The 27,126-nt window shown below is 42.6% G+C and overlaps 29 non-coding genes across 29 annotated transcripts; all 29 read right to left on the bottom strand.

Annotated features, from left to right (window-relative positions):
* Positions 1 to 787: 787 nt before the first annotated feature.
* On the bottom strand, positions 788 to 869 carry trnas-gcu. Its single transcript has one exon. It is a non-coding gene; the product is annotated as a tRNA-Ser (tRNA).
* Positions 870 to 2,244: 1,375 nt separating this feature from the next.
* trnas-gcu lies at positions 2,245 to 2,326 on the bottom strand. The gene has a single exon. It is a non-coding gene; the product is annotated as a tRNA-Ser (tRNA).
* Positions 2,327 to 2,806: 480 nt separating this feature from the next.
* On the bottom strand, positions 2,807 to 2,888 carry trnas-gcu. The gene has a single exon. It is a non-coding gene; the product is annotated as a tRNA-Ser (tRNA).
* A 480-nt stretch (positions 2,889 to 3,368) lies between these two features.
* On the bottom strand, positions 3,369 to 3,450 carry trnas-gcu. The gene has a single exon. It is a non-coding gene; the product is annotated as a tRNA-Ser (tRNA).
* A 1,375-nt stretch (positions 3,451 to 4,825) lies between these two features.
* Positions 4,826 to 4,907, bottom strand: trnas-gcu. The gene has a single exon. It is a non-coding gene; the product is annotated as a tRNA-Ser (tRNA).
* Positions 4,908 to 6,838: 1,931 nt separating this feature from the next.
* Positions 6,839 to 6,920, bottom strand: trnas-gcu. The gene has a single exon. It is a non-coding gene; the product is annotated as a tRNA-Ser (tRNA).
* A 480-nt stretch (positions 6,921 to 7,400) lies between these two features.
* trnas-gcu lies at positions 7,401 to 7,482 on the bottom strand. Its single transcript has one exon. It is a non-coding gene; the product is annotated as a tRNA-Ser (tRNA).
* Positions 7,483 to 8,519: 1,037 nt separating this feature from the next.
* trnas-gcu lies at positions 8,520 to 8,601 on the bottom strand. Its single transcript has one exon. It is a non-coding gene; the product is annotated as a tRNA-Ser (tRNA).
* Positions 8,602 to 9,081: 480 nt separating this feature from the next.
* On the bottom strand, positions 9,082 to 9,163 carry trnas-gcu. The gene has a single exon. It is a non-coding gene; the product is annotated as a tRNA-Ser (tRNA).
* Positions 9,164 to 9,643: 480 nt separating this feature from the next.
* On the bottom strand, positions 9,644 to 9,725 carry trnas-gcu. Its single transcript has one exon. It is a non-coding gene; the product is annotated as a tRNA-Ser (tRNA).
* Positions 9,726 to 10,205: 480 nt separating this feature from the next.
* trnai-aau lies at positions 10,206 to 10,287 on the bottom strand. The gene has a single exon. It is a non-coding gene; the product is annotated as a tRNA-Ile (tRNA).
* A 480-nt stretch (positions 10,288 to 10,767) lies between these two features.
* On the bottom strand, positions 10,768 to 10,849 carry trnas-gcu. Its single transcript has one exon. It is a non-coding gene; the product is annotated as a tRNA-Ser (tRNA).
* Positions 10,850 to 11,326: 477 nt separating this feature from the next.
* trnas-gcu lies at positions 11,327 to 11,408 on the bottom strand. The gene has a single exon. It is a non-coding gene; the product is annotated as a tRNA-Ser (tRNA).
* A 1,520-nt stretch (positions 11,409 to 12,928) lies between these two features.
* trnas-gcu lies at positions 12,929 to 13,010 on the bottom strand. Its single transcript has one exon. It is a non-coding gene; the product is annotated as a tRNA-Ser (tRNA).
* Positions 13,011 to 14,047: 1,037 nt separating this feature from the next.
* Positions 14,048 to 14,129, bottom strand: trnas-gcu. The gene has a single exon. It is a non-coding gene; the product is annotated as a tRNA-Ser (tRNA).
* Positions 14,130 to 14,609: 480 nt separating this feature from the next.
* On the bottom strand, positions 14,610 to 14,691 carry trnas-gcu. The gene has a single exon. It is a non-coding gene; the product is annotated as a tRNA-Ser (tRNA).
* Positions 14,692 to 15,127: 436 nt separating this feature from the next.
* trnas-gcu lies at positions 15,128 to 15,209 on the bottom strand. Its single transcript has one exon. It is a non-coding gene; the product is annotated as a tRNA-Ser (tRNA).
* A 480-nt stretch (positions 15,210 to 15,689) lies between these two features.
* trnai-aau lies at positions 15,690 to 15,771 on the bottom strand. Its single transcript has one exon. It is a non-coding gene; the product is annotated as a tRNA-Ile (tRNA).
* A 480-nt stretch (positions 15,772 to 16,251) lies between these two features.
* On the bottom strand, positions 16,252 to 16,333 carry trnas-gcu. The gene has a single exon. It is a non-coding gene; the product is annotated as a tRNA-Ser (tRNA).
* Positions 16,334 to 17,326: 993 nt separating this feature from the next.
* trnas-gcu lies at positions 17,327 to 17,408 on the bottom strand. Its single transcript has one exon. It is a non-coding gene; the product is annotated as a tRNA-Ser (tRNA).
* Positions 17,409 to 19,215: 1,807 nt separating this feature from the next.
* On the bottom strand, positions 19,216 to 19,297 carry trnas-gcu. Its single transcript has one exon. It is a non-coding gene; the product is annotated as a tRNA-Ser (tRNA).
* Positions 19,298 to 19,777: 480 nt separating this feature from the next.
* On the bottom strand, positions 19,778 to 19,859 carry trnas-gcu. The gene has a single exon. It is a non-coding gene; the product is annotated as a tRNA-Ser (tRNA).
* A 1,807-nt stretch (positions 19,860 to 21,666) lies between these two features.
* On the bottom strand, positions 21,667 to 21,748 carry trnas-gcu. The gene has a single exon. It is a non-coding gene; the product is annotated as a tRNA-Ser (tRNA).
* Positions 21,749 to 22,228: 480 nt separating this feature from the next.
* Positions 22,229 to 22,310, bottom strand: trnas-gcu. Its single transcript has one exon. It is a non-coding gene; the product is annotated as a tRNA-Ser (tRNA).
* A 480-nt stretch (positions 22,311 to 22,790) lies between these two features.
* On the bottom strand, positions 22,791 to 22,872 carry trnas-gcu. Its single transcript has one exon. It is a non-coding gene; the product is annotated as a tRNA-Ser (tRNA).
* A 480-nt stretch (positions 22,873 to 23,352) lies between these two features.
* Positions 23,353 to 23,434, bottom strand: trnas-gcu. Its single transcript has one exon. It is a non-coding gene; the product is annotated as a tRNA-Ser (tRNA).
* Positions 23,435 to 25,029: 1,595 nt separating this feature from the next.
* On the bottom strand, positions 25,030 to 25,111 carry trnas-gcu. Its single transcript has one exon. It is a non-coding gene; the product is annotated as a tRNA-Ser (tRNA).
* A 1,038-nt stretch (positions 25,112 to 26,149) lies between these two features.
* On the bottom strand, positions 26,150 to 26,231 carry trnas-gcu. The gene has a single exon. It is a non-coding gene; the product is annotated as a tRNA-Ser (tRNA).
* Positions 26,232 to 26,712: 481 nt separating this feature from the next.
* On the bottom strand, positions 26,713 to 26,794 carry trnas-gcu. The gene has a single exon. It is a non-coding gene; the product is annotated as a tRNA-Ser (tRNA).
* Positions 26,795 to 27,126: the final 332 nt, after the last annotated feature.

Genomic DNA, 27,126 nt, shown 5'->3' with positions numbered 1-27,126 from the left:
CGCACTAGGATTGCGACGGGATTCTATTTTCATGTGGGGCCATGTAAGAGAGGAAATAACAAATGTTTTGTGAAGAGGTTGGTGTTATAATCCACACATGCAGTTCATCGCCTTCACCACTCAGATACCAAGTCCTGTGCTCTCGCTGTGGCAGTCAGCAATTTTACCAGTGTTTGTGAAAGTCAAAATCTTCCAGTGCCAAAATAAAGCACCGAATTTTAATTGTTACACGATGAGATTCTAACCCATGCATGTTGAGCACAATGGATAAGCAGTCCATCGCCTTAACCACTCATCCACCTCATCCTGTTATTTACATGTGGCAAATGACCTTAAAAAACTGTAGTTGCTGTAATGTAAACCCTAGATTGAAATCAATGAAAGATAGGCAGAGCAATGGCAGGGCCATGTGTCGATCCCAACGAGACATTTAACAAATGTTTTGTCAGGCCGAGTGGTCTCAAGTGCTTGATTAAGTGTGTTGAGCTGTCGGTTCAAATCCAACCATTGAGGTTGCCCTTGGTGAAGCTATTCTTCAATACCTGAATCGTATTAGTCGCACTAGGATTGTGCAGGGACTCTACGTTCATGTGGGGCCATGTAAGAGAGGAAATAACAAATGTTTTGTGAAGAGGTTGGTGTTATAATCCACACATGCAGTTCATCGCCTTCACCACTCAGATACCAAGTCCTGTGCTATCGCTGTGGCAGTCAGCAATTTTACCAGTGTTTGTGAAAGTCAAAATCTTCCAGTGCCAAAATAAAGCACCGAATTTTAATTGTTACACGATGAGGATGGGATTCGAACCCATGCATGCAGAGCACAATGGATTAGCAGTCCATCGCCTTAACCACTCGGCCACCTCATCCTGTTTTTTGGGAGTTGCAAATGACCTTAAAAGACTGTAGTTGCTGTATGTAAACCCTAGATTGAAATCAATGAAAGTTATGCAGAGCAATGGCAAGGACATGTGTCGATCCCATCGAGACATTTAACAAATGTTTTGTCAGGCCGAGTGGTCTCAAGTGCTTGATTAAGTGTGTTGAGGTGTCGGTTCAAATCCCACCATTGAGGTTGCCCTTGGTGAAGCTATTCTTCAATACCTGAATCGTATTAGTCGCACTAGGATTGCGACGGGATTCTATTTTCATGTGGGGCCATGTAAGAGAGGAAATAACAAATGTTTTGTGAAGAGGTTGGTGTTATAATCCACACATGCAGTTCATCGCCTTCACCACTCAGATACCAAGTCCTGTGCTCTCGCTGTGGCAGTCAGCAATTTTACCAGTGTTTGTGAAAGTCAAAATCTTCCAGTGCCAAAATAAAGCACCGAATTTTAATTGTTACACGATGAGATGCTAACCCATGCATGTTGAGCACAATGGATAAGCAGTCCATCGCCTTAACCACTCATCCACCTCATCCTGTTATTTACATGTGGCAAATGACCTTAAAAAACTGTAGTTGCTGTAATGTAAACCCTAGATTGAAATCAATGAAAGTTAGGCAGAGCAATGGCAAGGCCATGTGTCGATCCCAACGAGACATTTAACAAATGTTTTGTCAGGCCGAGTGGTCTCAAGTGCTTGATTAAGTGTGTTGAGGTGTCGGTTCAAATCCAACCATTGAGGTTGCCCTCAGTGAAGCTATTCTTCAATACCTGAATCGTATTAGTCGCACTAGGATTGTGCAGGGACTCTACATTCATGTGGGGCCATGTAAGAGAGGAAATAACAAATGTTTTGTGAAGAGGTTGGTGTTATAATCCACACATGCAGTTCATCGCCTTCACCACTCAGATACCAAGTCCTGTGCTCTCGCTGTGGCAGTCAGCAATTTTACCAGTGTTTGTGAAAGTCAAAATCTTCCATTGCCAAAATAAAGCACCGCATTTTAATTGTTACACGATGAGAATCTAACCCATGCATGCAGAGCACAATGGATTAGCAGTCAAATCCCACCATTGAGGTTGCCCTTGGTGAAGCTATTCTTCAATACCTGAATCTTATTAGTCGCACTAGAATTGCGCAGGGATTCTATATTCATGTGGGGCCATGTAAGAGATGAAATAACAAATGTTTTGTGAAGAGGTTGGCATTATAATCCACACATGCAGTTCATCGCCTTTACCACTCAGATACCAAGTCCTGTGCTCTCGCTGTGGCAGTCAGCAATTTTACCAGTGTTTGTGAAAGTCAAAATCTTCCAGTGCCAAAATAAAGCACATCATTTTAATTGTTACACGATGAGGATGGGATTCGAACCCATGCATGCAGAGCACAATGGATTAGCAGTCCATCGCCTTAACCACTCGGCCACCTCATCCTGTTTTTTGGAAGGTGCAAATGACCTTAAAAGACTGTAGTTGCTGTATGTAAACCCTAGATTGAAATCAATGAAAGTTATGCAGAGCAATGGCAAGGTCATGTGTCGATCCCATCGAGACATTTAACAAATGTTTTGTCAGGCCGAGTGGACTCCAGTGCTTGATTAAGTGTGTTGAGGTGTCGGTTCAAATCCCACTATTGAGGTTGCCCTTGGTGAAGTTATTCTTCAATACCTGAATCTTATTAGTCGCTCTAGGATTGCGCAGGGATTCTATTTTCATGTGGGGCCATGTAAGAGAGGAAATAACAAATGTTTTGTGAAGAGGTTGGTGTTATAATCCACACATGCAGTTCATCGCCTTCACCACTCAGATACCAAGTCCTGTGCTCTCGCTGTGGCAGTCAGCAATTTTACCAGTGTTTGTGAAAGTCAAAATCTTCCAGTGCCAAAATAAAGCACCGAATTTTAATTGTTACACGATGAGGATGGGATTCGAACCCATGCATGCAGAGCACAATGGATTAGCAGTCCATCGCCTTAACCACTCGGCCACCTCATCCTGTTTTTTGGGAGTTGCAAATGACCTTAAAAGACTGTAGTTGCTGTATGTAAACCCTAGATTGAAATCAATGAAAGTTATGCAGAGCAATGGCAAGGACATGTGTCGATCCCATCGAGACATTTAACAAATGTTTTGTCAGGCCGAGTGGTCTCAAGTGCTTGATTAAGTGTGTTGAGCTGTCGGTTCAAATCCAACCATTGAGGTTGCCCTTGGTGAAGCTATTCTTCAATACCTGAATCGTATTAGTCGCACTAGGATTGTGCAGGGACTCTACGTTCATGTGGGGCCATGTAAGAGAGGAAATAACAAATGTTTTGTGAAGAGGTTGGTGTTATAATCCACACATGCAGTTCATCGCCTTCACCACTCAGATACCAAGTCCTGTGCTATCGCTGTGGCAGTCAGCAATTTTACCAGTGTTTGTGAAAGTCAAAATCTTCCAGTGCCAAAATAAAGCACCGAATTTTAATTGTTACACGATGAGGATGGGATTCGAACCCATGCATGCAGAGCACAATGGATTAGCAGTCCATCGCCTTAACCACTCGGCCACCTCATCCTGTTTTTTGGGAGTTGCAAATGACCTTAAAAGACTGTAGTTGCTGTATGTAAACCCTAGATTGAAATCAATGAAAGTTATGCAGAGCAATGGCAAGGACATGTGTCGATCCCATCGAGACATTTAACAAATGTTTTGTCAGGCCGAGTGGTCTCAAGTGCTTGATTAAGTGTGTTGAGGTGTCGGTTCAAATCCCACCATTGAGGTTGCCCTTGGTGAAGCTATTCTTCAATACCTGAATCGTATTAGTCGCACTAGGATTGCGACGGGATTCTATTTTCATGTGGGGCCATGTAAGAGAGGAAATAACAAATGTTTTGTGAAGAGGTTGGTGTTATAATCCACACATGCAGTTCATCGCCTTCACCACTCAGATACCAAGTCCTGTGCTCTCGCTGTGGCAGTCAGCAATTTTACCAGTGTTTGTGAAAGTCAAAATCTTCCAGTGCCAAAATAAAGCACCGAATTTTAATTGTTACACGATGAGATGCTAACCCATGCATGTTGAGCACAATGGATAAGCAGTCCATCGCCTTAACCACTCATCCACCTCATCCTGTTATTTACATGTGGCAAATGACCTTAAAAAACTGTAGTTGCTGTAATGTAAACCCTAGATTGAAATCAATGAAAGTTAGGCAGAGCAATGGCAAGGCCATGTGTCGATCCCAACGAGACATTTAACAAATGTTTTGTCAGGCCGAGTGGTCTCAAGTGCTTGATTAAGTGTGTTGAGGTGTCGGTTCAAATCCAACCATTGAGGTTGCCCTCAGTGAAGCTATTCTTCAATACCTGAATCGTATTAGTCGCACTAGGATTGTGCAGGGACTCTACATTCATGTGGGGCCATGTAAGAGAGGAAATAACAAATGTTTTGTGAAGAGGTTGGTGTTATAATCCACACATGCAGTTCATCGCCTTCACCACTCAGATACCAAGTCCTGTGCTCTCGCTGTGGCAGTCAGCAATTTTACCAGTGTTTGTGAAAGTCAAAATCTTCCATTGCCAAAATAAAGCACCGCATTTTAATTGTTACACGATGAGAATCTAACCCATGCATGCAGAGCACAATGGATTAGCAGTCAAATCCCACCATTGAGGTTGCCCTTGGTGAAGCTATTCTTCAATACCTGAATCTTATTAGTCGCACTAGAATTGCGCAGGGATTCTATATTCATGTGGGGCCATGTAAGAGATGAAATAACAAATGTTTTGTGAAGAGGTTGGCATTATAATCCACACATGCAGTTCATCGCCTTTACCACTCAGATACCAAGTCCTGTGCTCTCGCTGTGGCAGTCAGCAATTTTACCAGTGTTTGTGAAAGTCAAAATCTTCCAGTGCCAAAATAAAGCACATCATTTTAATTGTTACACGATGAGGATGGGATTCGAACCCATGCATGCAGAGCACAATGGATTAGCAGTCCATCGCCTTAACCACTCGGCCACCTCATCCTGTTTTTTGGAAGGTGCAAATGACCTTAAAAGACTGTAGTTGCTGTATGTAAACCCTAGATTGAAATCAATGAAAGTTATGCAGAGCAATGGCAAGGTCATGTGTCGATCCCATCGAGACATTTAACAAATGTTTTGTCAGGCCGAGTGGACTCCAGTGCTTGATTAAGTGTGTTGAGGTGTCGGTTCAAATCCCACTATTGAGGTTGCCCTTGGTGAAGTTATTCTTCAATACCTGAATCTTATTAGTCGCTCTAGGATTGCGCAGGGATTCTATTTTCATGTGGGGCCATGTAAGAGAGGAAATAACAAATGTTTTGTGAAGAGGTTGGTGTTATAATCCACACATGCAGTTCATCGCCTTCACCACTCAGATACCAAGTCCTGTGCTCTCGCTGTGGCAGTCAGCAATTTTACCAGTGTTTGTGAAAGTCAAAATCTTCCAGTGCCAAAATAAAGCACCGAATTTTAATTGTTACACGATGAGATTCTAACCCATGCATGTAGAGCACAATGGATAAGCAGTCCATCGCCTTAACCACTCATCCACCTCATCCTGTTATTTACATGTGGCAAATGACCTTAAAAAACTGTAGTTGCTGTAATGTAAACCCTAGATTGAAATCAATGAAAGTTAGGCAGAGCAATGGCAAGGCCATGTGTCGATCCCAACGAGACATTTAACAAATGTTTTGTCAGGCCGAGTGGTCTCAAGTGCTTGATTAAGTGTGTTGAGGTGTCGGTTCAAATCCAACCATTGAGGTTGCCCTTGGTGAAGCTATTCTTCAATACCTGAATCGTATTAGTCGCACTAGGATTGTGCAGGGACTCTACATTCATGTGGGGCCATGTAAGAGAGGAAATAACAAATGTTTTGTGAAGAGGTTGGTGTTATAATCCACACATGCAGTTCATCGCCTTCACCACTCAGATACCAAGTCCTGTGCTCTCGCTGTGGCAGTCAGCAATTTTACCAGTGTTTGTGAAAGTCAAAATCTTCCATTGCCAAAATAAAGCACCACATTTTAATTGTTACACGATGAGAATCTAACCCATGCATGCAGAGCACAATGGATTAGCAGTCAAATCCCACCATTGAGTTTGCCCTTGGTGAAGCTATTCTTCAATACCTGAATCTTATTAGTCGCACTAGAATTGCGCAGGGATTCTATATTCATGTGGGGCCATGTAAGAGATGAAATAACAAATGTTTTGTGAAGAGGTTGGCATTATAATCCACACATGCAGTTCATCGCCTTTACCACTCAGATACCAAGTCCTGTGCTCTCGCTGTGGCAGTCAGCAATTTTACCAGTGTTTGTGAAAGTCAAAATCTTCCAGTGCCAAAATAAAGCACATCATTTTAATTGTTACACGATGAGATTCTAACCCATGCATGTAGAGCACAATGGATAAGCAGTCCATCGCCTTAACCACTCGGCCACCCCATCCTGTATTTTAGAAGTGGAAAATGACCTTAAAAAACTGTAGTTGCTCTCTGTAAACCCTAGATTGAAATCAATGAAAGTTAGGCAGAGCAATGGCAAGGCCATGTGTTGATCCCATCGAAACATTTAACAAATGTTTTGTCAGGCCGAGTGGTCTCAAGTGCTTGATTAAGTGTGTTGAGGTGTCGGTTCAAATCCAACCATTGATGTTGCCCTTGGTGAAGCTATTCTTCAATACCTGAATCGTATTAGTCACACTAGGATTGTGCAGGGACTCTACATTCATGTGGGGCCATGTAAGAGAGGAAATAACAAATGTTTTGTGAAGAGGTTGGTGTTATAATGCACACATGCAGTTCATCGCCTTCACCACTCAGATACCAAGTCCTGTGCTCTCACTGTGGCAGTCAGCAATTTTACCAGTGTTTGTGAAAGTCAAAATCTTCCAGTGCCAAAATAAAGCACCGAATTTTAATTGTTACACGATGAGGATGGGATTCGAACCCATGCATGCAGAGCACAATGGATTAGCAGTCCATCGCCTTAACCACTCGGCCACCTCATCCTGTTTTTTGGGAGTTGCAAATGACCTTAAAAGACTGTAGTTGCTGTATGTAAACCCTAGATTGAAATCAATGAAAGTTATGCAGAGCAATGGCAAGGACATGTGTCGATCCCATCGAGACATTTAACAACTGTTTTGTCAGGCCGAGTGGTCTCAAGTGCTTGATTAAGTGTTTTGAGCTGTCGGTTCAAATCCCACCATTGAGGTTGCCCTTGGTGAAGCTATTCTTCAATACCTGAATCGTATTAGTCGCACTAGGATTGCGACGGGATTCTATATTCATGTGGGGCCATGTAAGAGAGGAAATAACAAATGTTTTGTGAAGAGGTTGGTGTTATAATCCACACATGCAGTTCATCGCCTTCACCACTCAGATACCAAGTCCTGTGCTCTCGCTGTGGCAGTCAGCAATTTTACCAGTGTTTGTGAAAGTCAAAATCTTCCAGTGCCAAAATAAAGCACTGAATTTTAATTGTTACACGATGAGGATGGGATTCGAACCCATGCATGCAGAGCACAATGGATTAGCAGTCCATCGCCTTAACCACTCGGCCACCTCATCCTGTTTTATAGAAGTTGCAAATGACCTTAAAAGACTGTAGTTGCTGTATGTAAACCCTAGATTGAAATCAATGAAAGTTATGCAGAGCAATGGCAAGGCCATGTGTCTATCCCATCGAGACATTTAACAAATGTTTTGTCAGGCCGAGTGGTCTCCAGTGCTTGATTAAGTGTGTTGAGGTGTCGGTTCAAATCCCACTATTGAGGTTGCCCTTGGTGAAGCTATTCTTCAATACCTGAATCGTATTAGTCGCACTAGGATTGCGACGGGATTCTATTTTCATGTGGGGCCATGTAAGAGAGGAAATAACAAATGTTTTGTGAAGAGGTTGGTGTTATAATCCACACATGCAGTTCATCGCCTTCACCACTCAGATACCAAGTCCTGTGCTCTCGCTGTGGCAGTCAGCAATTTTACCAGTGTTTGTGAAAGTCAAAATCTTCCAGTGCCAAAATAAAGCACCGAATTTTAATTGTTACACGATGAGATTCTAACCCATGCATGTAGAGCACAATGGATAAGCAGTCCATCGCCTTAACCACTCATCCACCTCATCCTGTTATTTACATGTGGCAAATGACCTTAAAAAACTGTAGTTGCTGTAATGTAAACCCTAGATTGAAATCAATGAAAGTTAGGCAGAGCAATGGCAAGGCCATGTGTCGATCCCAACGAGACATTTAACAAATGTTTTGTCAGGCCGAGTGGTCTCAAGTGCTTGATTAAGTGTGTTGAGGTGTCGGTTCAAATCCAACCATTGAGGTTGCCCTTGGTGAAGCTATTCTTCAATACCTGAATCGTATTAGTCGCACTAGGATTGTGCAGGGACTCTACATTCATGTGGGGCCATGTAAGAGAGGAAATAACAAATGTTTTGTGAAGAGGTTGGTGTTATAATCCACACATGCAGTTCATCGCCTTCACCACTCAGATACCAAGTCCTGTGCTATCGCTGTGGCAGTCAGCAATTTTACCAGTGTTTGTGAAAGTCAAAATCTTCCAGTGCCAAAATAAAGCACAGAATTTTAATTGTTACACGATGAGGATGGGATTCGAACCCATGCATGCAGAGCACAATGGATTAGCAGTCCATCGCCTTAACCACTCGGCCACCTCATCCTATTTTTTAGAAGTTGCAAATGACCTTAAAAGACTGTAGTTGCTGTATGTAAACCCTAGATTGAAATCAATGAAAGTTATGCAGAGCAATGGCAAGGCCATGTGTCTATCCCATCGAGACATTTAACAAATGTTTTGTCAGGCCGAGTGGTCTCCAGTGCTTGATTAAGTGTGTTGAGGTGTCGGTTCAAATCCCACTATTGAGGTTGCCCTTGGTGAAGTTATTCTTCAATACCTGAATCTTATTAGTCGCTCTAGGATTGCGCAGGGATTCTATTTTCATGTGGGGCCATGTAAGAGAGGAAATAACAGATGTTGTGTGAAGAGGTTGGTGTTATAATCCACACATGCAGTTCATCGCCTTCACCACTCAGATACCAAGTCCTGTGCTATCGCTGTGGCAGTCAGCAATTTTACCAGTGTTTGTGAAAGTCAAAATCTTCCAGTGCCAAAATAAAGCACAGAATTTTAATTGTTACACGATGAGGATAGGATTCGAACCCATGCATGCAGAGCACAATGGATTAGCAGACCATCGCCTTAACCACTCGGCCACCTCATCCTGTTTTTTGGGAGTTGCAAATGACCTTAAAAGACTGTAGTTGCTGTATGTAAACCCTAGATTGAAATCAATGAAAGTTATGCAGAGCAATGGCAAGGACATGTGTCGATCCCATCGAGACATTTAACAAATGTTTTGTCAGGCCGAGTGGTCTCAAGTGCTTGATTAAGTGTTTTGAGCTGTCGGTTCAGATCCAACCATTGAGGTTGCCCTTGGTGAAGCTATTCTTCAATACCTGAATCGTATTAGTCGCACTAGGATTGCGACGGGATTCTATATTCATGTGGGGCCATGTAAGAGAGGAAATAACAAATGTTTTGTGAAGAGGTTGGTGTTATAATCCACACATGCAGTTCATCGCCTTCACCACTCAGATACCAAGTCCTGTGCTCTTGCTGTGGCAGTCAGCAATTTTACCAGTGTTTGTGAAAGTCAAAATCTTCCAGTGCCAAAATAAAGCACTGAATTTTAATTGTTACACGATGAGGATGGGATTCGAACCCATGCATGCAGAGCACAATGGATTAGCAGTCCATCGCCTTAACCACTCAGCCACCTCATCCTGTTATTTACATGTGGCAAATGACCTTAAAAAACTGTAGTTGCTATATGTAAACCCTAGATTGAAATCAATGAAAGATAGGCAGATCAATGGCAGGGCCATGTGTCGATCCCAACGAGACATTTAACAAATGTTTTGTCAAGCCGAGTGGTCTCCAGTGCTTGATTACGTGTGTTGAGGTGTCGGTTCAAATCCCACTATTGAGGTTGCCCTTGGTGAAGTTATTCTTCAATACCTGAATCTTATTAGTCGCTCTAGGATTGCGCAGGGATTCTATTTTCATGTGGGGCCATGTAAGAGAGGAAATAACAAATGTTGTGTGAAGAGGTTGGTGTTATAATCCACAAATGCAGTTCATCGCCTTCACCACTCAGATACCAAGTCCTGTGCTATCGCTGTGGCAGTCAGCAATTTTACCAGTGTTTGTGAAAGTCAAAATCTTCCAGTGCCAAAATAAAGCACAGAATTTTAATTGCTACACGATGAGGATAGGATTCGAACCCATGCATGCAGAGCACAATGGATTATTAGTCCATCGCCTTAACTACTCGGCCACCTCATCCTTTGTTTTGAGAGTTGCAAAATACCTTAAAAAACTGTAGTTGCTATATGTAAACCCTAGATTGAAATCAATGAAAGTTAGGCAGAGCAATGGCAAGGCCATGTGTCGATCCCAACGAGACATTTAACAAATGTTTTGTCAGGCCGAGTGGTCTCAAGTGCTTGATTAAGTGTTTTGAGCTGTCGGTTCAAATCCCACCATTGAGGTTGCCCTTGGTGAAGCTATTCTTCAATACCTGAATCGTATTAGTCGCACTAGGATTGTGCAGGGACTCTACATTCATGTGGGGCCATGTAAGAGAGGAAATAACAAATGTTTTGTGAAGAGGTTGGTGTTATAATCCACACATGCAGTTCATCGCCTTCACCACTCAGATACCAAGTCCTGTGCTATCGCTGTGGCAGTCAGCAATTTTACCAGTGTTTGTGAAAGTCAAAATCTTCCAGTGCCAAAATAAAGCACCGAATTTTAATTGTTACACGATGAGGATGGGATTCGAACCCATGCATGCAGAGCACAATGGATTAGCAGTCCATCGCCTTAACCACTCGGCCACCTCATCCTGTTTTTTAGAAGTTGCAAATGACCTTAAAAGACTGTAGTTGCTGTATGTAAACCCTAGATTGAAATCAATGAAAGTTATGCAGAGCAATGGCAAGGACATGTGTCGATCCCATCGAGACATTTAACAAATGTTTTGTCAGGCCGAGTGGTCTCAAGTGCTTGATTAAGTGTGTTGAGATGTCGGTTCAAATCCAACCATTGAGGTTGCCCTTGGTGAAGCTATTCTTCAATACCTGAATCGTATTAGTCGCACTAGGATTGTGCAGGGACTCTACATTCATGTGGGGCCATGTAAGAGAGGAAATAAATGTTTTGTGAAGAGGTTGGTGTTATAATCCACACATGCAGTTCATCGCCTTCACCACTCAGATACCAAGTCCTGCGCTATCGCTGTGGCAGTCAGCAATTTTACCAGTGTTTGTGAAAGTCAAAATCTTCCAGTGCCAAAATAAAGCACCAAATTTTAATTGTTACACGATGAGGATGGGATTTGAACCCATGCATGCAGAGCACAATGGATTAGCAGTCCATCGCCTTAACCACTCGGCCACCTCATCCTGTTTTTTGGGAGTTGCAAATGACCTTAAAAGACTGTAGTTGCTTTATGTAAACCCTAGATTGAAATCAATGAAAGTTATGCAGAGCAATGGCAAGGACATGTGTCGATCCCATCGAGACATTTAACAAATGTTTTGTCAGGCCGAGTGGTCTCAAGTGCTTGATTAAGTGTTTTGAGCTGTCGGTTCAAATCCCACCATTGAGGTTGCCCTTGGTGAAGCTATTCTTCAATACCTGAATCGTATTAGACGCACTAGGATTGCGACGGGATTCTATATTCATGTGGGGCCATGTAAGAGAGGAAATAAAAAATGTTTTGTGAAGAGGTTGGTGTTATAATCCACACATGCAGTTCATCGCCTTCACCACTCAGATACCAAGTCCTGTGCTCTCGCTGTGGCAGTCAGCAATTTTACCAGTGTTTGTGAAAGTCAAAATCTTCCAGTGCCAAAATAAAGCACCGAATTTTAATTGTTACACGATGAGATTCTAACCCATGCATGTAGAGCACAATGGATAAGCAGTCCATCGCCTTAACCACTCATCCACCTCATCCTGTTATTTAAATGTGGCAAATGACCTTAAAAAACTGTAGTTGCTGTAATGTAAACCCTAGATTGAAATCAATGAAAGTTAGGCAGAGCAATGGCAAGGCCATGTGTCGATCCCAACGAGACATTTAACAAATGTTTTGTCAGGCCGAGTGGTCTCCAGTGCTTGATTAAGTGTGTTGAGGTGTCGGTTCAAATCCCACTATTGAGGTTGCCCTTGGTGAAGTTATTCTTCAATACCTGAATCGTATTAGACGCACTAGGATTGCGACGGGATTCTATATTCATGTGGGGCCATGTAAGAGAGGAAATAAAAAATGTTTTGTGAAGAGGTTGGTGTTATAATCCTCACATGCAGTTCATCGCCTTCACCACTCAGATACCAAGTCCTGTGCTCTCGCAGTGGCAGTCAGCAATTTTACCAGTGTTTGTATGTAGAGCACAATGGATAAGCAGTCCATCGCCTTAACCACTCATCCACCTCATCCTGTTATTTAAATGTGGCAAATGACCTTAAAAAACTGTAGTTGCTGTAATGTAAACCCTAGATTGAAATCAATGAAAGTTAGGCAGAGCAATGGCAAGGCCATGTGTTGATCCCATCGAGACATTTAACAAATGTTTTGTCAGGCCGAGTGGTCTCAAGTGCTTGATTAAGTGTGTTGAGCTGTCGGTTCAAATCCAACCATTGAGGTTGCCCTTGGTGAAGCTATTCTTCAATACCTGAATCGTATTAGTCGCACTAGGATTGTGCAGGGACTCTACATTCATGTGGGGCCATGTAAGAGAGGAAATAACAAATGTTTTGTGAAGAGGTTGGTGTTATAATCCACACATGCAGTTCATCGCCTTCACCACTCAGATACCAAGTCCTGTGCTATCGCTGTGGCAGTCAGCAATTTTACCAGTGTTTGTGAAAGTCAAAATCTTCCAGTGCCAAAATAAAGCACAGAGTTTTAATTGTTACACGATGAAGATGGGATTCGAACCCATGCATGCAGAGCACAATGGATTAGCAGTCCATCGCCTTAACCACTCGGCCACCTCATCCTGTTTTTTGGGAGTTGCAAATGACCTTAAAAGACTGTAGTTGCTGTATGTAAACACTAGATTGAAATCAATGAAAGTTATGCAGAGCAATGGCAAGGACATGTGTCGATCCCATCGAGACATTTAACAAATGTTTTGTCAGGCCGAGTGGTCTCAAGTGCTTGATTAAGTGTTTTGAGCTGTCGGTTCAAATCCCACCATTGAGGTTGCCCTTGGTGAAGCTATTCTTCAATACCTGAATCGTATTAGTCGCACTAGGATTGCGACGGGATTCTATATTCATGTGGGGCCATGTAAGAGAGGAAATAACAAATGTTTTGTGAAGAGGTTGGTGTTATAATCCACACATGCAGTTCATCGCCTTCACCACTCAGATACCAAGTCCTGTGCTCTCGCTGTGGCAGTCAGCAATTTTACCAGTGTTTGTGAAAGTCAAAATCTTCCAGTGCCAAAATAAAGCACCGAATTTTAATTGTTACACGATGAGATTCTAACCCATGCATGTAGAGCACAATGGATAAGCAGTCCATTGCCTTAACCACTCATCCACCTCATCCTGTTATTTACATGTGGCAAATGACCTTAAAAAACTGTAGTTGCTGTAATGTAAACCCTAGATTGAAATCAATGAAAGTTAGGCAGAGCAATGGCAAGGCCATGTGTCGATCCCAACGAGACATTTAACAAATGTTTTGTCAGGCCGAGTGGTCTCAAGTGCTTGATTAAGGGTGTTGAGGTGTCGGTTCAAATCCAACCATTGAGGTTGCCCTTGGTGAAGCTATTCTTCAATACCTGAATCGTATTAGTCGCACTAGGATTGTGCAGGGACTCTACATTCATGTGGGGCCATGTAAGAGAGGAAATAACAAATGTTTTGTGAAGAGGTTGGTGTTATAATCCACACATGCAGTTCATCGCCTTCACCACTCAGATACCAAGTCCTGTGCTCTCGCTGTGGCAGTCAGCAATTATACCAGTGTTTGTGAAAGTCAAAATCTTCCAGTGCCAAAATAAAGCACTGAATTTTAATTGTTACACGATGAGGATGGGATTCGAACCCATGCATGCAGAGCACAATGGATTAGCAGTCCATCGCCTTAACCACTCGGCTACCTCATCCTGTTTTTTAGAAGTTGCAAATGACCTTAAAAGACTGTAGTTGCTGTATGTAAACCCTAGATTGAAATCAATGAAAGTTAGGCAGAGCAATGGCAAGGCCATGTGTCGATCCCAACGAGACATTTAACAAATGTTTTGTCAGGCCGAGTGGTCTCAAGTGCTTGATTAAGTGTTTTGAGCTGTCGGTTCAAATCCCACCATTGAGGTTGCCCTTGGTGAAGCTATTCTTCAATACCTGAATCGTATTAGTCGCACTAGGATTGTGCAGGGACTCTACATTCATGTGGGGCCATGTAAGAGAGGAAATAACAAATGTTTTGTGAAGAGGTTGGTGTTATAATCCACACATGCAGTTCATCGCCTTCACCACTCAGATACCAAGTCCTGTGCTATCGCTGTGGCAGTCAGCAATTTTACCAGTGTTTGTGAAAGTCAAAATCTTCCAGTGCCAAAATAAAGCACCGAATTTTAATTGTTACACGATGAGGATGGGATTCGAACCCATGCATGCAGAGCACAATGGATTAGCAGTCCATCGCCTTAACCACTCAGCCACCTCATCCTGTTTTTTAGAAGTTGCAAATGACCTTAAAAGACTGTAGTTGCTGTATGTAAACCCTAGATTGAAATCAATGAGACATTTAACAAATGTTTTGTCAGGCCGAGTGGTCTCAAGTGCTTGATTAAGTGTTTTGAGCTGTCGGTTCAAATCCCACCATTGAGGTTGCCCTTGGTGAAGCTATTCTTCAATACCTGAATCGTATTAGACGCACTAGGATTGCGACGGGATTCTATATTCATGTGGGGCCATGTAAGAGAGGAAATAAAAAATGTTTTGTGAAGAGGTTGGTGTTATAATCCACACATGCAGTTCATCGCCTTCACCACTCAGATACCAAGTCCTGTGCTCTCGCTGTGGCAGTCAGCAATTTTACCAGTGTTTGTGAAAGTCAAAATCTTCCAGTGCCAAAATAAAGCACTGAATTTTAATTGTTACACGATGAGGATGGGATTCGAACCCATGCATGCAGAGCACAATGGATTAGCAGTCCATCGCCTTAACCACTCGGCCACCTCATCCTGTTTTTTAGAAGTTGCAAATGACCTTAAAAGACTGTAGTTGCTGTATGTAAACCCTAGATTGAAATCAATGAAAGTTATGCAGAGCAATGGCAAGGCCATGTGTCTATCCCATCGAGACATTTAACAAATGTTTTGTCAGGCCGAGTGGTCTCCAGTGCTTGATTAAGTGTGTTGAGGTGTCGGTTCAAATCCCACTATTGAGGTTGCCCTTGGTGAAGTTATTCTTCAATACCTGAATCTTATTAGTCGCTCTAGGATTGCGCAGGGATTCTATTTTCATGTGGGGCCATGTAAGAGAGGAAATAACAAATGTTGTGTGAAGAGGTTGGTGTTATAATCCACACATGCAGTTCATCGCCTTCACCACTCAGATACCAAGTCCTGTGCTATCGCTGTGGCAGTCAGCAATTTTACCAGTGTTTGTGAAAGTCAAAATCTTCCAGTGCCAAAATAAAGCACAGAATTTTAATTGCTACACGATGAGGATAGGATTCGAACCCATGCATGCAGAGCACAATGGATTATTAGTCCATCGCCTTAACTACTCGGCCACCTCATCCTTTGTTTTGAGAGTTGCAAAATACCTTAAAAAACTGTAGTTGCTATATGTAAACCCTAGATTGAAATCAATGAAAGTTAGGCAGAGCAATGGCAAGGCCATGTGTCGATCCCAACGAGACATTTAACAAATGTTTTGTCAGGCCGAGTGGTCTCAAGTGCTTGATTAAGTGTTTTGAGCTGTCGGTTCAAATCCCATCATTGAGGTTGCCCTTGGTGAAGCTATTCTTCAATACCTGAATCGTATTAGTCGCACTAGGATTGTGCAGGGACTCTACATTCATGTGGGGCCATGTAAGAGAGGAAATAACAAATGTTTTGTGAAGAGGTTGGTGGTATAATCCACACATGCAGTTCATCGCCTTCACCACTCAGATACCAAGTCCTGTGCTATCGCTGTGGCAGTCAGCAATTTTACCAGTGTTTGTGAAAGTCAAAATCTTCCAGTGCCAAAATAAAGCACCGAATTTTAATTGTTACACGATGAGGATGGGATTCGAACCCATGCATGCAGAGCACAATGGATTAGCAGTCCATCGCCTTAACCACTCAGCCACCTCATCCTGTTTTTTAGAAGTTGCAAATGACCTTAAAAGACTGTAGTTGCTGTATGTAAACCCTAGATTGAAATCAATGAGACATTTAACAAATGTTTTGTCAGGCCGAGTGGTCTCAAGTGTTTGATTAAGTGTTTTGAGCTGTCGGTTCAAATCCCACCATTGAGGTTGCCCTTGGTGAAGCTATTCTTCAATACCTGAATCGTATTAGACGCACTAGGATTGCGACGGGATTCTATATTCATGTGGGGCCATGTAAGAGAGGAAATAAAAAATGTTTTGTGAAGAGGTTGGTGTTATAATCCACACATGCAGTTCATCGCCTTCACCACTCAGATACCAAGTCCTGTGCTCTCGCTGTGGCAGTCAGCAATTTTACCAGTGTTTGTGAAAGTCAAAATCTTCCAGTGCCAAAATAAAGCACCGAATTTTAATTGTTACACGATGAGATTCTAACCCATGCATGTAGAGCACAATGGATAAGCAGTCCATCGCCTTAACCACTCATCCACCTCATCCTGTTATTTAAATGTGGCAAATGACCTTAAAAAACTGTAGTTGCTGTAATGTAAACCCTAGATTGAAATCAATGAAAGTTAGGCAGAGCAATGGCAAGGCCATGTGTCGATCCCAACGAGACATTTAACAAATGTTTTGTCAGGCCGAGTGGTCTCCAGTGCTTGATTAAGTGTGTTGAGGTGTCGGTTCAAATCCCACTATTGAGGTTGCCCTTGGTGAAGTTATTCTTCAATACCTGAATCGTATTAGACGCACTAGGATTGCGACGGGATTCTATATTCATGTGGGGCCATGTAAGAGAGGAAATAAAAAATGTTTTGTGAAGAGGTTGGTGTTATAATCCACACATGCAGTTCATCGCCTTCACCACTCAGATACCAAGTCCTGTGCTATCGCTGTGGCAGTGAGCAATTTTACCAGTGTTTGTGAAAGTCAAAATCTTCCAGTGCCAAAATAAAGCAGCGAATTTTAATTGTTACACGATGAGGATGGGATTCGAACCCATGCATGCAGAGCACAATGGATTAGCAGTCCATCGCCTTAACCACTCGGCCACCTCATCCTGTTTTTTGGGAGTTGCAAATGACCTTAAAAGACTGTAGTTGCTGTATGTAAACCCTAGATTGAAATCAATGAAAGTTATGCAGAGCAATGGCAAGGACATGTGTCGATCCCATCGAGACATTTAACAAATGTTTTGTCAGGCCGAGTGGTCTCAAGTGCTTGATTAAGTGTTTTGAGCTGTCGGTTCAAATCCCACCATTGAGGTTGCCCTTGGTGAAGCTATTCTTCAATACCTGAATCGTATTAGACGCACTAGGATTGCGACGGGATTCTATATTCATGTGGGGCCATGTAAGAGAGGAAATAAAAAATGTTTTGTGAAGAGGTTGGTGTTATAATCCACACATGCAGTTCATCGCCTTCACCACTCAGATACCAAGTCCTGTGCTCTCGCTGTGGCAGTCAGCAATTTTACCAGTGTTTGTGAAAGTCAAAATCTTCCAGTGCCAAAATAAAGCACCGAATTTTAATTGTTACACGATGAGATTCTAACCCATGCATGTAGAGCACAATGGATAAGCAGTCCATCGCCTTAACCACTCATCCACCTCATCCTGTTATTTAAATGTGGCAAATGACCTTAAAAAACTGTAGTTGCTGTAATGTAAACCCTAGATTGAAATCAATGAAAGTTAGGCAGAGCAATGGCAAGGCCATATGTCGATCCCAACGAGACATTTAACAAATGTTTTGTCAGGCCGAGTGGTCTCCAGTGCTTGATTAAGTGTGTTGAGGTGTCGGTTCAAATCCCACTATTGAGGTTGCCCTTGGTGAAGTTATTCTTCAATACCTGAATCGTATTAGACGCACTAGGATTGCGACGGGATTCTATATTCATGTGGGGCCATGTAAGAGAGGAAATAAAAAATGTTTTGTGAAGAGGTTGGTGTTATAATCCACACATGCAGTTCATCGCCTTCACCACTCAGATACCAAGTCCTGTGCTCTCGCAGTGGCAGTCAGCAATTTTACCAGTGTTTGTATGTAGAGCACAATGGATAAGCAGTCCATCGCCTTAACCACTCATCCACCTCATCCTGTTATTTAAATGTGGCAAATGACCTTAAAAAACTGTAGTTGCTGTAATGTAAACCCTAGATTGAAATCAATGAAAGTTAGGCAGAGCAATGGCAAGGCCATGTGTCGATCCCAACGAGACATTTAACAAATGTTTTGTCAGGCCGAGTGGTCTCCAGTGCTTGATTAAGTGTGTTGAGGTGTCGGTTCCAATCCCACTATTGAGGTTGCACTTGGTGAAGTTATTCTTCAATACCTGAGCACAATGGATTAGCAGTCCATCGCCTTAACCACTCGGCCACCTTATCCTGTTTTTTGGGAGTTGCAAATGACCTTAAAAGACTGTAGTTGCTGTATGTAAACCCTAGATTGAAATCAATGAAAGTTATGCAGAGCAATGGCAAGGACATGTGTCGATCCCATCGAGACATTTAACAAATGTTTTGTCAGGCCGAGTGGTCTCAAGTGCTTGATTAAGTGTTTTGAGCTGTCGGTTCAAATCCCACCATTGAGGTTGCCCTTGGTGAAGCTATTCTTCAATACCTGAATCGTATTAGTCGCACTAGGATTGCGACGGGATTCTATATTCATGTGGGGCCATGTAAGAGAGGAAATAACAAATGTTTTGTGAAGAGGTTGGTGTTATAATCCACACATGCAGTTCATCGCCTTCACCACTCAGATACCAAGTCCTGTGCTCTCGCTGTGGCAGTCAGCAATTTTACCAGTGTTTGTGAAAGTCAAAATCTTCCAGTGCCAAAATAAAGCACCGAATTTTAATTGTTACACGATGAGGATGGGATTCGAACCCATGCATGCAGAGCACAATGGATTAGCAGTCCATCGCCTTAACCACTCGGCCACCTCATCCTGTTATGTACATGTGGCAAATGACCTTAAAAAACTGTAGTTGCTGTATGTAAACCCTAGATTGAAATCAATGAAAGTTATGCAGAGCAATGGCAAGGACATGTGTCGATCCCATCGAGACATTTAACAAATGTTTTGTCAGGCCGAGTGGTCTCAAGTGCTTGATTAAGTGTGTTGAGATGTCGGTTCAAATCCAACCATTGAGGTTGCCCTTGGTGAAGCTATTCTTCAATACCTGAATCGTATTAGTCGCACTAGGATTGTGCAGGGACTCTACATTCATGTGGGGCCATGTAAGAGAGGAAATAACAAATGTTTTGTGAAGAGGTTGGTGTTATAATCCACACATGCAGTTCATCGCCTTCACCACTCAGATACCAAGTCCTGTGCTATCGCTGTGGCAGTCAGCAATTTTACCAGTGTTTGTGAAAGTCAAAATCTTCCAGTGCCAAAATAAAGCACCAAATTTTAATTGTTACACGATGAGGATGGGATTCGAACCCATGCATGCAGAGCACAATGGATTAGCAGTCCATCGCCTTAACCACTCGGCCACCTCATCCTGTTTTTTGGGAGTTGCAAATGACCTTAAAAGACTGTAGTTGCTGTATGTAAACCCTAGATTGAAATCAATGAAAGTTATGCAGAGCAATGGCAAGGACATGTGTCGATCCCATCGAGACATTTAACAAATGTTTTGTCAGGCCGAGTGGTCTCAAGTGCTTGATTAAGTGTTTTGAGCTGTCGGTTCAAATCCCACCATTGAGGTTGCCCTTGGTGAAGCTATTCTTCAATACCTGAATCGTATTAGACGCACTAGGATTGCGACGGGATTCTATATTCATGTGGGGCCATGTAAGAGAGGAAATAAAAAATGTTTTGTGAAGAGGTTGGTGTTATAATCCACACATGCAGTTCATCGCCTTCACCACTCAGATACCAAGTCCTGTGCTCTCGCTGTGGCAGTCAGCAATTTTACCAGTGTTTGTGAAAGTCAAAATCTTCCAGTGCCAAAATAAAGCACCGAATTTTAATTGTTACACGATGAGATTCTAACCCATGCATGTAGAGCACAATGGATAAGCAGTCCATCGCCTTAACCACTCATCCACCTCATCCTGTTATTTAAATGTGGCAAATGACCTTAAAAAACTGTAGTTGCTGTAATGTAAACCCTAGATTGAAATCAATGAAAGTTAGGCAGAGCAATGGCAAGGCCATGTGTCGATCCCAACGAGACATTTAACAAATGTTTTGTCAGGCCGAGTGGTCTCCAGTGCTTGATTAAGTGTGTTGAGGTGTCGGTTCAAATCCCACTATTGAGGTTGCCCTTGGTGAAGTTATTCTTCAATACCTGAATCGTATTAGACGCACTAGGATTGCGACGGGATTCTATATTCATGTGGGGCCATGTAAGAGAGGAAATAAAAAATGTTTTGTGAAGAGGTTGGTGTTATAATCCACACATGCAGTTCATCGCCTTCACCACTCAGATACCAAGTCCTGTGCTCTCGCAGTGGCAGTCAGCAATTTTACCAGTGTTTGTATGTAGAGCACAATGGATAAGCAGTCCATCGCCTTAACCACTCATCCACCTCATCCTGTTATTTAAATGTGGCAAATGACCTTAAAAAACTGTAGTTGCTGTAATGTAAACCCTAGATTGAAATCAATGAAAGTTAGGCAGAGCAATGGCAAGGCCATGTGTCGATCCCAACGAGACATTTAACAAATGTTTTGTCAGGCCGAGTGGTCTCCAGTGCTTGATTAAGTGTGTTGAGGTGTCGGTTCAAATCCCACTATTGAGGTTGCCCTTGGTGAAGTTATTCTTCAATACCTGAGCACAATGGATTAGCAGTCCATCGCCTTAACCACTCGGCCACCTTATCCTGTTTTTTGGGAGTTGCAAATGACCTTAAAAGACTGTAGTTGCTGTATGTAAACCCTAGATTGAAATCAATGAAAGTTATGCAGAGCAATGGCAAGGACATGTGTCGATCCCATCGAGACATTTAACAAATGTTTCGTCAGGCCGAGTGGTCTCAAGTGCTTGATTAAGTGTTTTGAGCTGTCGGTTCAAATCCCACCATTGAGGTTGCCCTTGGTGAAGCTATTCTTCAATACCTGAATCGTATTAGTCGCACTAGGATTGCGACGGGATTCTATATTCATGTGGGGCCATGTAAGAGAGGAAATAACAAATGTTTTGTGAAGAGGTTGGTGTTATAATCCACACATGCAGTTCATCGCCTTCACCACTCAGATACCAAGTCCTGTGCTCTCGCTGTGGCAGTCAGCAATTTTACCAGTGTTTGTGAAAGTCAAAATCTTCCAGTGCCAAAATAAAGCACCGAATTTTAATTGTTACACGATGAGGATGGGATTCGAACCCATGCATGCAGAGCACAATGGATTAGCAGTCCATCGCCTTAACCACTCGGCCACCTTATCCTGTTTTTTGGGAGTTGCAAATGACCTTAAAAGACTGTAGTTGCTGTATGTAAACCCTAGATTGAAATCAATGAAAGTTATGCAGAGCAATGGCAAGGACATGTGTCGATCCCATCGAGACATTTAACAAATGTTTTGTCAGGCCGAGTGGTCTCAAGTGCTTGATTAAGTGTTTTGAGCTGTCGGTTCAAATCCCACCATTGAGGTTGCCCTTGGTGAAGCTATTCTTCAATACCTGAATCGTATTAGTCGCACTAGGATTGCGACGGGATTCTATATTCATGTGGGGCCATGTAAGAGAGGAAATAACAAATGTTTTGTGAAGAGGTTGGTGTTATAATCCACACATGCAGTTCATCGCCTTCACCACTCAGATACCAAGTCCTGTGCTCTCGCTGTGGCAGTCAGCAATTTTACCAGTGTTTGTGAAAGTCAAAATCTTCCAGTGCCAAAATAAAGCACCGAATTTTAATTGTTACACGATGAGGATGGGATTCGAACCCATGCATGCAGAGCACAATGGATTAGCAGTCCATCGCCTTAACCACTCGGCCACCTCATCCTGTTATGTACATGTGGCAAATGACCTTAAAAAACTGTAGTTGCTATATGTAAACCCTAGATTGAAATCAATGAAAGATAGGCAGAGCAATGGCAGGGCCATGTGTCGATCCCAACGAGACATTTAACAAATGTTTTGTCAGGCCGAGTGGTCTCAAGTGCTTGATTAAGTGTGTTGAGCTGTCGGTTCAAATCCAACCATTGAGGTTGCCCTTGGTGAAGCTATTCTTCAATACCTGAATCGTATTAGTCGCACTAGGATTGTGCAGGGACTCTACATTCATGTGGGGCCATGTAAGAGAGGAAATAACAAATGTTTTGTGAAGAGGTTGGTGTTATAATCCACACATGCAGTTCATCGCCTTCACCACTCAGATACCAAGTCCTGTGCTATCGCTGTGGCAGTCAGCAATTTTACCAGTGTTTGTGAAAGTCAAAATCTTCCAGTGCCAAAATAAAGCACCAAATTTTAATTGTTACACGATGAGGATGGGATTCGAACCCATGCATGCAGAGCACAATGGATTAGCAGTCCATCGCCTTAACCACTCGGCCACCTCATCCTGTTTTTTGGGAGTTGCAAATGACCTTAAAAGACTGTAGTTGCTGTATGTAAACCCTAGATTGAAATCAATGAAAGTTATGCAGAGCAATGGCAAGGACATGTGTCGATCCCATCGAGACATTTAACAAATGTTTTGTCAGGCCGAGTGGTCTCAAGTGCTTGATTAAGTGTTTTGAGCTGTCGGTTCAAATCCCACCATTGAGGTTGCCCTTGGTGAAGCTATTCTTCAATACCTGAATCGTATTAGACGCACTAGGATTGCGACGGGATTCTATATTCATGTGGGGCCATGTAAGAGAGGAAATAAAAAATGTTTTGTGAAGAGGTTGGTGTTATAATCCACACATGCAGTTCATCGCCTTCACCACTCAGATACCAAGTCCTGTGCTATCGCTGTGGCAGTCAGCAATTTTACCAGTGTTTGTGAAAGTCAAAATCTTCCAGTGCCAAAATAAAGCACCGAATTTTAATTGTTACACGATGAGGATGGGATTCGAACCCATGCATGCAGAGCACAATGGATTAGCAGTCCATCGCCTTAACCACTCGGCCACCTCATCCTGTTTTTTGGGAGTTGCAAATGACCTTAAAAAAACTGTAGTTGCTGTATGTAAACCCTAGATTGAAATCAATGAAAGTTATGCAGAGCAATGGCAAGGACATGTGTCGATCCCATCGAGACATTTAACAAATGTTTTGTCAGGCCGAGTGGTCTCAAGTGCTTGATTAAGTGTTTTGAGCTGTCGGTTCAAATCCCACCATTGAGGTTGCCCTTGGTGAAGCTATTCTTCAATACCTGAATCGTATTAGACGCACTAGGATTGCGACGGGATTCTATATTCATGTGGGGCCATGTAAGAGAGGAAATAAAAAATGTTTTGTGAAGAGGTTGGTGTTATAATCCACACATGCAGTTCATCGCCTTCACCACTCAGATACCAAGTCCTGTGCTCTCGCTGTGGCAGTCAGCAATTTTACCAGTGTTTGTGAAAGTCAAAATCTTCCAGTGCCAAAATAAAGCACCGAATTTTAATTGTTACACGATGAGATTCTAACCCATGCATGTAGAGCACAATGGATAAGCAGTCCATCGCCTTAACCACTCATCCACCTCATCCTGTTATTTAAATGTGGCAAATGACCTTAAAAAACTGTAGTTGCTGTAATGTAAACCCTAGATTGAAATCAATGAAAGTTAGGCAGAGCAATGGCAGGGCCATGTGTCGATCCCAACGAGACATTTAACAAATGTTTTGTCAGGCCGAGTGGTCTCCAGTGCTTGATTAAGTGTGTTGAGGTGTCGGTTCAAATCCCACTATTGAGGTTGCCCTTGGTGAAGTTATTCTTCAATACCTGAATCTTATTAGTCGCTCTAGGATTGCGCAGGGATTCTATTTTCATGTGGGGCCATGTAAGAGAGGAAATAACAGATGTTGTGTGAAGAGGTTGGTGTTATAATCCACACATGCAGTTCATCGCCTTCACCACTCAGATACCAAGTCCTGTGCTCTCGCTGTGGCAGTCAGCAATTTTACCAGTGTTTGTGAAAGTCAAATTCTTCCAGTGCCAAAATAAAGCACCGAATTTTAATTGTTACACGATGAGATTCTAACCCATGCATGTAGAGCACAATGGATAAGCAGTCCATCGCCTTAACCACTCGGCCACCTCATCCTGTTATTTACATGTGGCAAATGACCTTAAAAAACTGTAGTTGCTGTAATGTAAACCCTAGATTGAAATCAATGAAAGTTAGGCAGAGCAATGGCAAGGCCATGTGTCGATCCCAACGAGACATTTAACAAATGTTTTGTCAGGCCGAGTGGTCTCCAGTGCTTGATTAAGTGTGTTGAGGTGTCGGTTCAAATCCAACCATTGAGGTTGCCCTTGGTGAAGCTATTCTTCAATACCTGAATCGTATTAGTCGCACTAGGATTGTGCAGGGACTCTACATTCATGTGGGGCCATGTAAGAGAGGAAATAAAAAATGTTTTGTGAAGAGGTTGGTGTTATAATCCACACATGCAGTTCATCGCCTTCACCACTCAGATACCAAGTCCTGTGCTATCGCTGTGGCAGTCAGCAATTTTACCAGTGTTTGTGAAAGTCAAAATCTTCCAGTGCCAAAATAAAGCACCGAATTTTAATTGTTACACGATGAGGATGGGATTCGAACCCATGCATGCAGAGCACAATGGATTAGCAGTCCATCGCCTTAACCACTCGGCCACCTCATCCTGTTATTTAAATGTGGCAAATGACCTTAAAAAACTGTAGTTGCTGTAATGTAAACCCTAGATTGAAATCAATGAAAGTTAGGCAGAGCAATGGCAAGGCCATGTGTCGATCCCAACGAGACATTTAACAAATGTTTTGTCAGGCCGAGTGGTCTCCAGTGCTTGATTAAGTGTGTTGAGGTGTCGGTTCAAATCCCACTATTGAGGTTTCCCTTGGTGAAGTTATTCTTCAATACCTGAATCGTATCAGACGCACTAGGATTGCGACGGGATTCTATTTTCATGTGGGGCCATGTAAGAGAGGAAATAACAGATGTTGTGTGAAGAGGTTGGTGTTATAATCCACACATGCAGTTCATCGCCTTCACCACTCAGATACCAAGTCCTGTGCTCTCGCTGTGGCAGTCAGCAATTTTACCAGTGTTTGTGAAAGTCAAAATCTTCCAGTGCCAAAATAAAGCACCGAATTTTAATTGTTACACGATGAGATTCTAACCCATGCATGTAGAGCACAATGGATAAGCAGTCCATCGCCTTAACCACTCATCCACCTCATCCTGTTATTTAAATGTGGCAAATGACCTTAAAAAACTGTAGTTGCTGTAATGTAAACCCTAGATTGAAATCAATGAAAGTTAGGCAGAGCAATGGCAAGGCCATGTGTCGATCCCAACGAGACATTTAACAAATGTTTTGTCAGGCCGAGTGGTCTCCAGTGCTTGATTAAGTGTGTTGAGGTGTCGGTTCAAATCCCACTATTGAGGTTGCCCTTGGTGAAGTTATTCTTCAATACCTGAATCTTATTAGTCGCTCTAGGATTGCGCAGGGATTCTATTTTCATGTGGGGCCATGTAAGAGAGGAAATAACAGATGTTGTGTGAAGAGGTTGGTGTTATAATCCACACATGTAGTTCATCGCCTTCACCACTCAGATACCAAGTCCTGTGCTATCGCTGTGGCAGTGAGCAATTTTACCAGTGTTTGTGAAAGTCAAAATCTTCCAGTGCCAAAATAAAGCACCAAATTTTAATTGTTACACGATGAGGATGGGATTCGAACCCATGCATGCAGAGCACAATGGATTAGCAGTTCATCGCCTTAACCACTCGGCCACCTCATCCTGTTATTTACATGTGGCAAATGACCTTAAAAAAACTGTAGTTGCTATATGTAAACCCTAGATTGAAATCAATGAAAGATAGGCAGAGCAATGGCAGGGCCATGTGTCGATCCCAACGAGACATTTAACAAATGTTTTGTCAGGCCGAGTGGTCTCAAGTGCTTGATTAAGTGTGTTGAGCTGTCGGTTCAAATCCAACCATTGAGGTTGCCCTTGGTGAAGCTATTCTTCAATACCTGAATCGTATTAGTCGCACTAGGATTGTGCAGAGACTCTACATTCATGTGGGGCCATGTAAGAGAGGAAATAACAAATGTTTTGTGAAGAGGTTGGTGTTATAATCCACACATGCAGTCCATCGCCTTCACCACTCAGATACCAAGTCCTGTGCTATCGCTGTGGCAGTCAGCAATTTTACCAGTGTTTGTGAAAGTCAAAATCTTCCAGTGCCAAAATAAAGCACCGAATTTTAATTGTTACACGATGAGGATGGGATTCGAACCCATGCATGCAGAGCACAATGGATTAGCAGTCCATCGCCTTAACCACTCGGCCACCTCATCCTGTTATTTAAATGTGGCAAATGACCTTAAAAAACTGTAGTTGCTGTAATGTAAACCCTAGATTGAAATCAATGAAAGTTAGGCAGAGCAATGGCAGGGCCATGTGTCGATCCCAACGAGACATTTAACAAATGTTTTGTCAGGCCGAGTGGTCTCCAGTGCTTGATTAAGTGTGTTGAGGTGTCGGTTCAAATCCCACTATTGAGGTTGCCCTTGGTGAAGTTATTCTTCAATACCTGAATCTTATTAGTCGCTCTAGGATTGCGCAGGGATTCTATTTTCATGTGGGGCCATGTAAGAGAGGAAATAACAGATGTTGTGTGAAGAGGTTG

The sequence above is a fragment of the Oncorhynchus mykiss genome, chromosome 15 (assembly GCF_013265735.2).
Source record: "Oncorhynchus mykiss isolate Arlee chromosome 15, USDA_OmykA_1.1, whole genome shotgun sequence".
Lineage (NCBI taxonomy): Eukaryota > Metazoa > Chordata > Actinopteri > Salmoniformes > Salmonidae > Oncorhynchus > Oncorhynchus mykiss.
This window is presented reverse-complemented; position numbering and strand designations above follow the sequence as displayed.